We start from the raw sequence: 9,103 nt of genomic DNA, 5'->3' as shown, positions 1-9,103 counted from the left end.
TGGCAAATTTTTAATATAATCTGTTGTCTACAACATAACAAAAGTATATTAAGCATCTTGAATATCATCTCTTTGGATTCTCACCACAAACTTGTAAAGTTGATATTATCCCTATTTTAGGTGAGAAAAGTGAGACGCAGATAGGCTAAGTAATGATAGGTTACCAGGGGTAAAGTGGGATTTCAACCCAGGTCTGAACAAAGAAGGCCACATGAGCACTTTCTTATCTTTACCTTATGTTACAAGTCTAACTGGATATAATGTATGAAACTTTTCTCTTGACAGAACAGGATGTAAACGACCTGTTTATACTTTTACACACTTTCAGCCACGTTCTTTCAAAAGCCAGTTTCAACTTAGAGGAATTATCTCTTGAGTTTGATCTGCTTGCATCAGGCTGTAACAATGGAACTTTGCAACTGAATTTCAGCTTCTACTTGTCCATGTTCCACTGCTGCAGCTTCAATAAACAATGTAAATGAGGGGAATGGCGTGGGGGCTATTCACTCTCTCACACAGATGCACTGTTGCACAGACACACAACCTCACAAAGACACACTTTGCCATGGTTCACTTGGAAAAATCCAAAGGAAGAAGGTGGATGAATAATAAAGCAAAAGAGAAAAGGGAGCTAATTTAGGGATAATGAGTGCAAGACTGCCTCAGTAAAGAACAACCATGTGTCATTAGGTGGCAAACTTAGCCTTGGGGCAAGATTACACTTTGCAGCCCTGCTCCAATTACCTGTTTTTAAGCATAAGTGAAGGGGAAATATAAAAAGAGGGGGGAAAAAAATACTTATTCTCCCTAAACTCTAGTAACATTCAGAGAGAATTAACTGTTTCTCTCACAGAGACTCTTTTTGCAGTTGCAATCAGAAAAGGTCAGAATCTACCATGCCCACGTGAAACCATGCACTCAGCCAGCAGGTGGAACCGCATTTCTTCCACTGCTCAAAAAACAAACTAAGGAGCAATGAAAGTGTGCCCACATATTTGCCTCTTGCCTCAACACCTAGGAATCTGGGTAGCCTTTAAACAAAGCAGCAAGCCTCCATCTGAGGTGACCTGTTCTCTGCATGGGTCAGTTCATGAGAATGTGGCTCTTTTGCCACTAGGACTAATGACAGGGCAGGATAGTCTGCTGAAGAGAAAGCCTTGAGCCTTGGACAATGCAGACAAAAGCCTGGTTAAGGAGCACTTCCCAAGTCATTCCTTCCTCAACCCACCAGCAACCACTAGGTATAAAGGTAGGGGTGGGGTGAAAGGATAAAGATGATCAAGGAAAGGGAACCATGATAAGAGGTTTATCTCTGAATAACTCAAACTTCTTCCCTTCCCAGATATCAACTCTATTACAACAGATTGCCTTATCTAATCCCAACCCAATTTGGGGTAATTGTTGGCTTTTACAAAGGGAAGCAGGATATATTCTTTTCACAGTTGCCTGCTTTTCTCAAGTGTCCAGCTTCCTAAAATCCCCTTTAATAAGGATTACTTGCATGTAAGTCAGCTTCCTTTTTTGATGCCGTAACAACAGTGTTCCTTGTAATCTGGCCAAATACAGGCTATTCTAAAAACCATGTAGCTAACAGGTGTGTACTTCCTGCCCCCAGGTGAAATTGGCAGCTGCCCCTCAGATTCCAAATATGTGTAAGCATTTCCTCCAGGGAGGGTCAGGACTCAATTTCCTTTCCCTCACGCTGTTTCCCATAGGGAAAGCAGTGTGAGAAGGAGAATCTTTCAGATATCCTGGATACGTTCATCCACGACTTCCGGAGAAGTGGCAAGATGAAATCATCTTTGACTTCATCATATTAATGTATTTGTCAGCCTCAAATTGGGAAAAAACTTAATTTATTTTCTATTCAGATACAGGTTATAATTTCAACTTACTCACTAGGTAAGAATGTGGGATAATTTAGGCCTCTTTTACCTTAGCACTGAAATGGGGACAAGCAAAACTGTATCAACCTAAACCTTAAACTTAGGTAATTAAATAATTCCCTCAAAGTGCTAAGTGGACATAAAAGACACAAATCAAACACTAAACTATTTCCCTAATAGAAATAATTCTGAAGCTAAGACAGTGGCTAATTACTAAATTATTGATTCTCACAAGACAGTATGACCAAGGCGTGCAGATAAAGGGAAGAGCAAACCCACATCTCCACACTAAGGAAAGGGAGGGAAGATGGTGTGGGCAGAGTGTTTTATCACTGGAGAAAAGGGGTGTTGTCTCTTTTCATTCGAGGCCATATCTGAAAGGAATATAAGAGAGACTGAAATTATATTCGTTAACTAACAATTTTAAAAACAAAGTAGCAATATAAATATTCTGCTATATCCAATTATACAAAATTAACTGATGCAAATATAGAATGACATGCTTCATTCATTCTAAAATATCAGCATTGTTTTATTAAAAAATAGAAAGAGCTAGAAAAAACTGCTGGGTTATGATTAGCATTTTTCACTCTAGATACAGTATTATTTTATATTATATTTAATCACTAATAACATCCTCACATAATTCCTATAAATGTACTGCTTATTTTAAAAATTTCAAATGCTTTGCTTTATTACCAGTCTCTCCCCTCCCAGACTATTAAAACAACATTCAACTTAAATATTCTCACTGGGAAAAAAACCTTCCCAAGAGTATAGAGTACACATTTTACAGCTCACAAAATTTAAAAAGCAGGCAGTGATAATGACTACCGATAATGCTTTAAAACAAAGGAATTGGTACACAATGTTCTCTGTCTTCACAAGAGCAAAATGATGGCTGTGTGCCTGCAAGACAAACCGAGATCAGCTGAATATGCATGGAGATTTAGACTGTGTGTCATAAGACATACATGGATCCAAAAATCCTATTGTAAACACAGGGATCAATCTGAACACATTTCTAAAAGCAGAATCTATTCTCTCTGAGGCTTAAGTCACTCACTGGGAGTTAGGTGGGTGTTTAAGAAATCATATTCAGGTCTTTTAAACATATAAATGCCCAGAGATATTATGGTGATTCAGGCTGGCTATTTAGTCTTTGAGAGGAAAGAAAAGAAGCAAAAACAGAAGCATTTATCAAATGTCGACTATATTTATCAAATGTCGACTATGTGCCATATGCTTTCATTTGCTTATCACGTTGATCTTCACGACACCCCTGCTGTGGGGACGTTATTAATCCCAGCTTGACAGCTGGAGAAACCAAGTCTCAATGAGGGCAAGTAACTTGCCTAGGGTTGCACAGAGTTTGTGGCAGAGCTGTGCCTCAGACTCATGTTTACCTGACCTCAGAATCTGTGCTGTTTTTACTACAGGACTCCATTACATTCAAAATTGCTAATTGCCTATTTTTCACATTTAACTTTGTTGTTTTCTGACCTCTGTTCTTCTGCTTGGAAGTTACTGACACTACCCAAATTTCATTTCCATTCAATTCATCATTAACAAAGGCATAATAAGCAATTTACACTTAAATATATACCAAAACTTTAATACCTAGTAGGTTGTGCTCTTAAAAATCCTGTGTTACAAGATGTTTTCACACAAAATTACCACATTTTTACTTCACTACAGAAAAAGAGGTTATGAGATGCAAAGTGCCTCTCCTAGAATAGCAGGAAAAGTATGTAGTACAAAGGGAATGGACCGGTATGCTGATCACTTCACAAAGGTGGGTTTTCCTCTTCCTAATAACCATGCAGGTAGTAATCTCTATACTATTGTATAAACAAATAATAGAGGCTCAGAGTGTCATAAGCAGTTAGAAGGGTCAGTATTCGACTCCTCATACGTCTTTCTTCAGTATCTTTTTCTCTTATGTCATGTTATCCTGCCTTTAGGCCATGTTTAACCTGAAAGAAATACACAAAAGGAAAAAGAACGACAGTATCTAGAAAATATTTTAGACTTTTAAAACTAATCTCAAAAGATGCCTCTTCTCTCAGAACTTCTCTGGTTCTCCCTCTTTACCCCTTCTGTGTTGACTACGTGTGCCATACATCCACTACTGTATGCTGCAGGGGCCACAAAAATAAATGGAATGTTGTTCCTGCCCTCAAGGAGCTTACAGTCTAGGAAGAAGGGCAAAGATTACAATCAAATTGACTCTAAGACTCAGAGCATACATCCAAATAAATAGAGTGAATTAAAATATTAAATGCAAACCGAAAACATAAGCTAGCAAAAATCTGACTGACTAATCCTAAAATAAGGAGGGATTCTATGGGCTTAAAACAACAGAGGAACGCACAGAGGGAAAAAGCACAATTGCTCTGATGTCTTTCTTTTCCTGATATAGGTTATTTATATACATTTGTGAATTCCCTCTCCATAATCTTTGCAAATTTTTTCTCCTCGAGTGTTTTTTTCCCTGCTGATTTTTACAAGATCTTAATATTTTAATTACATGCACACTTTGTATGTCATATATCTTGGAAATATTTTTCCTAGATGGCCATTTGCTTTTGAACTTTGCAAATGGGTTTTTTATTGGAATTTTGATGCTCATATTTAATCTTTTACATTATTCTTTCTTCTTTTTAAATTTTATTTATAAAGATCCTTCTAATCTTGATATAAAATTGTTTCTCATATTTTTTAAGTATTTTTAGAATCTTTTTTTTTTCACATTTAAGATTCTAATCAATCTGAAAGTTAGTTTGGTGTATGTTGGAAGGTAAGAATACAACTGAAATATTTTAAAGCCAATATTCACAACTAGTTCATGAAATGTAGTTTCCCACCGATTTGACTTGCTGTCAGTACTATATGCGAATTCTTATAAATAGTAAACTTTCTTAGCTTTCTAGCTCCACTGGCAACTTCCTCCTCCTTTTTCTTTTTCCTTTTCCTTTCTCCTCTACCTCTTCCTCTCCTTCGACTTCTTCTCCCTTTTAAGTACCTCATACTGTTGAAAAGTTTTGAACTATACAGTGATAAAATTACTCCCAATCTTTAGAATGATTCATTAAGGGACAGTATGTAGCTTGAACTGGTGACAAGAAAGAAAGCTAACAGCACTCTCTCTGGCTTAGGGTAGAGGCAATGAAATGGGAAGAGGCAGATAAAGGGGAGATAATTTGTAAAGAGAAGTTGCTCGATGGAGCAATCAACTCAAGGTAGGGCATAAAAGAAAAGGGACAGCCAAAATGCCCACACAGACTTTTAATGAAGTTGACCAGGAAGGGCAGTAGTTGTTAATAGGAAATAAGGAAACTTAGAAGAAGAAAAGTGGTAGGACAAAGAGAGAGAATGAGATTTGGAAGGTTGATGGTTAATCCCACCTTAGAGTCCTAAATGAATAAATCCTAACACTAGCTTGTGACATTGGTGCCATGTCTCCAGGTAAAGTAGCATTCAAGATGCAAAAGAAAAACTTGCTATGCCTATGACCTAACTGGACAACCATTATATTATCAAGGAAAAAAAAACTATTCCACATACATCTGAGAAGATGCAGTGTCATTTCACTTCCCTGCCAGAATGGGAAAGATACAAAAAAAAACAAAGTGCATGTTACAGATTTTGAAGTCTCAGATATTAGTCTTAGTTTTTCCTTCTTTCTATAAAATACAAAATACTGTGAAACAAACAAACAATGCAGCAACCTGTTCTGAACACCAGTCAGCTTTGGGGAATTAGCTGTTTCTCTTACTAATAAACTACAGTATCCACACAAGTCATTTCTCTCCAAAGGTTGCTGAAGCTGCTTAGATTACCAGGACTCTAAGGGAGAAGGGGCACCTAGAGCCGTCTTTAGGCTTCCAGACGCTTCACCTCCACCAGTGCTATTTCCTGGGTCTCTAAGCGAATCCGAAGCTTCAGTGAGGTCTCTCCTTCGTCCAAGAGCTGCAAAGCAAGAGGAAGATTAAAGTGGGATCAGTGGACAACAAGGAGGGATAAAAGCTTGACTCGCTAAGGCTTTGGATGAAACTATTATCTCCATTCGGAGAACCAGATGTTAACATTTCATGCTTATTCAGAGAGAGTTCTTTGATTGATTTGACAAAGGTCTTAAGGAATGTAATTCATTAGTATGAGGGTTTTGTCGTGGTTCAGTAACCACTAACCTCTATGCATTGTGTAATCCTGGGCACACCTAAGCAATGGTCCCTGATTTATTACAGTAACATTGTTTTACATTTAAAAGGGAATTGTTTCATTTACACTGACCCATGAATGAAAGTATGAGGTATTTTTTTTTCCCCCTTTCCTCTTCTCCATTCTCTAATATTTCTCTACTCTTGGAAAGTTTCTCTACTCTCGTTTGGCATGCATGCTTTCTTTTTTCTTTCTTATCAATAATCCTCTTGCATCCTCGCCATATTTTTTTTATTTCTGTTGGTTTTCCCTTCCACTTACTATTTGATTCCTCCTTCTACTTTACTCAAGACATATGACGAAGAAGAAAAAAAAATAAAGGAAATACTATTAGCAAGAAGGCATAGGCCCTAGGTGGCAGCTTTGTTCCTAGGTAACCATGACACTGAACCAATGCCTTTTCACATTTCTGGGGGCATTAATTGAGGTGATGAGATTTGATCCCTCTCATCTCTAAACCTGTTATTCTGATTCAAACAATGTTTAAAACATCGTCATCGTCAACAAATGTATTCTAATTTTTCTTCACTTGCTGTGAATCAATGAATGAGAGCTACATTGTTCAATATGGTGAAGACTAGGAACACGCAGTTATATTTAAATTTATATATATAATATATATTTAAATTTAAGGTAATTAAAATGAAATAATTTAAAAAATTTAATTCTTCAGATGCACCGACCACGTTTAAAGAGCTCAAAAGCTGCATGTGGCTAGTGATTACCACATTGGTCAGTGCAAACAAATAAAAGCATTTACACCATCACAGAAAGTTCTCTTGGATGGCACTGAGATAGAAAAACCTAGTATGTATGAAACACCATGTGAAATATGGACAGAAATTACAATCATTGCCTTCAAAATCTTGCATTAAGGAAAAAAATACAAACATATTTGCAGTGCTTGACAAAGGAGCACATTCATGGCTGCATTAAAAAGGAGGTCAAAATGTAGAATATGGTCTGGATTTCAGTCAGAATCCCCTTATCTGTAAAATGAGGAGACTATACTAGAACATCTCTATATTCATTTCAGGTTTTAACTCACTGAGAGTCTATGATTCTGCTGGTTTTATCAGTTTATATTATCATCTTTAGTCTAGGAAGCTGTTGAGGGAATGGTAGGATTTAAGCTGGGCCTGGAAAGATACATGAGGTTGAGCTAAACCAAGAAATGAGGGGAAGGTGTATATGGAGGATGGTGAATTAAGAGATATCAAAACATGTTTAAGTCAACCAAGAAGTTCCCTGACGCTGAATATTTTAAGGAAAACTTAGTAACTGTAAGTCAGGAATAGGGCTTCCTGCTTAGGCTGGGAAGTTTAAACTAAAATCCTGTTCAACGCTAAAGTATTTTAAATTATGAGAGTACACATTGGAGTATACAGGTGTGGTGAGAGTTGAGGATATATGAAAAGCAAGGGGACAGACATTATTTGCTAGGTTATGGTAGTCACATCAAGTAAGTTAGCTTGGATTCTCCTTCCCTAACAAGAGTGGTGGTGAGGGAACCATGGAGAAATGCAACTGAAACAATCCTGAGACGAGAAATTTAAGAGGATCGCTAAAGACTCTCTGCCCTATTGAGGAATACTGTATGAAGATAAAAAGTGCAATGATTTGGCTATCTGGAATTCTTGCAATATCCTCAAATCAATCTAAACTTCATTTTAGACCGTATTTATTCAGAACCCTTTGAAACAAAGCTCTGGTTGCAAGGATGAAAAAACATGATTAAGTCCTTCCAGAGAGCAGAAACATATACTTTCCCAAGAAGGAGGAATGTGTTCCCTGTCTGCTTAGAAGGATGTTCTTTTAACAAGTCTACCTTCCTGGTGGGAACGAGTTTCAGAATTCTGTAATCTCATCAAAGGAAGCCAAGTGGCAGAGACTTTCTCTACAGGGGCAGCTAATCAGCATGTCTTCTTTCCTTTTCTTCCAGGCCCTATTCATTGTTTTCCTGGGGACTAGTTTCCAAGCTTTTGAAATTTCCCTTGATCCCTCTCAACCTTCAGTCAGATTTGAGGAAGTGATGATTTCCTCAGGATTCTTTCTTTTAAGTTCATGCTTTTGAATTAAAGGGTTCAGTTAAATCTTAGCACAATTCTCAGTCAGCCTAGTATTTGACATTTTGCAGTCTTAGACACTAGTCTGAAATCAGTCTGATGCAGACATTCCCAAATGGTTACCTTCATTAAGCATATTTTCCTCAGGTCTTACTGGTGGCTTGAAGATGTATCAGGAACCTTCAGGACTGAGCACCATGTACAATAGGCTACAAACCAGCTAAATGGTTCAAAGTTGAAACTCTTCAATTCCAAAAAAATAGGGTGCAATGGCAGCTTGGGAGTTTAAGCAAGTTTTTAGAGAGGTATACACTTTTACTCCACAAATTCACAGGTAGGTCCTGATAGTCCTTTTTGTTTTAATTTAGTAAAATATGGCAGTCCTGACTTTTTTCTTATATTTTCTTTGCATTTCTTCACAGAAAATGGGAGAGCAATGGCTTCTCAGCTAAACACAGATGTGTGCTCAGTAGATGAGTCGTAGCCCTGCTGACCCAGTGCAGTGATCGCTAGGCTGTGGCTTCCCATTCACACACAGCTTGAAGAATCAAACTGAGTGTCTTCTTAGGAGTCATATGACAGAAGCTGCTGGTAGCATGGGTGAAGTAGAAGAGGAATATTGGAGCAGTATTTTTAATTAAAAAGCTCAGCTTTTAAATATTGAGGTGTTTTTAAAAAGTGGTACTGTACAACAGCCATTTTGATACCACATTCCGGTCAACAGTTGACTCAGCCATCAACTTCTCTAGGCAAACAGGAAACGGTTGCCCAGGAGCATGGGGGTGCAGATTCTGCTCCCACTACAAACAAAACGTGGAATTGTATTGTTTCTGACATGGATTTTCCTGCTACCTACTACAATGTCAGTTATGTTACGACACAGTTAGCCAGGACAGACCAGACATTATGTGGCTTCAAAGGTCTTCT

General features: G+C 37.7%; 1 long non-coding RNA gene across 2 annotated transcripts in view; it reads right to left on the bottom strand.

Moving 5' to 3' along the window:
- Nucleotides 1-447: 447 nt before the first annotated feature.
- LOC130682997 (uncharacterized) overlaps nt 448-9,103 on the bottom strand; it is a 73,320-nt gene continuing 64,664 nt past the window's right edge. The window contains exons 2-3 of one of the 2 annotated variants that reach the window (XR_008996536.1): nt 5,729-5,858; nt 448-2,260 (exon numbers count right to left, since the gene is read on the bottom strand). This is a non-coding gene — a long non-coding RNA (uncharacterized LOC130682997). Of the gene's footprint in view, nt 2,261-2,412; nt 2,796-5,728; nt 5,859-9,103 lie in introns of those variants that run through there. The other variant, XR_008996537.1, reaches the window with a different exon arrangement.

The sequence above is a fragment of the Manis pentadactyla genome, chromosome 3, assembly GCF_030020395.1.
Source record: "Manis pentadactyla isolate mManPen7 chromosome 3, mManPen7.hap1, whole genome shotgun sequence".
Lineage (NCBI taxonomy): Eukaryota > Metazoa > Chordata > Mammalia > Pholidota > Manidae > Manis > Manis pentadactyla.
This window is presented reverse-complemented; position numbering and strand designations above follow the sequence as displayed.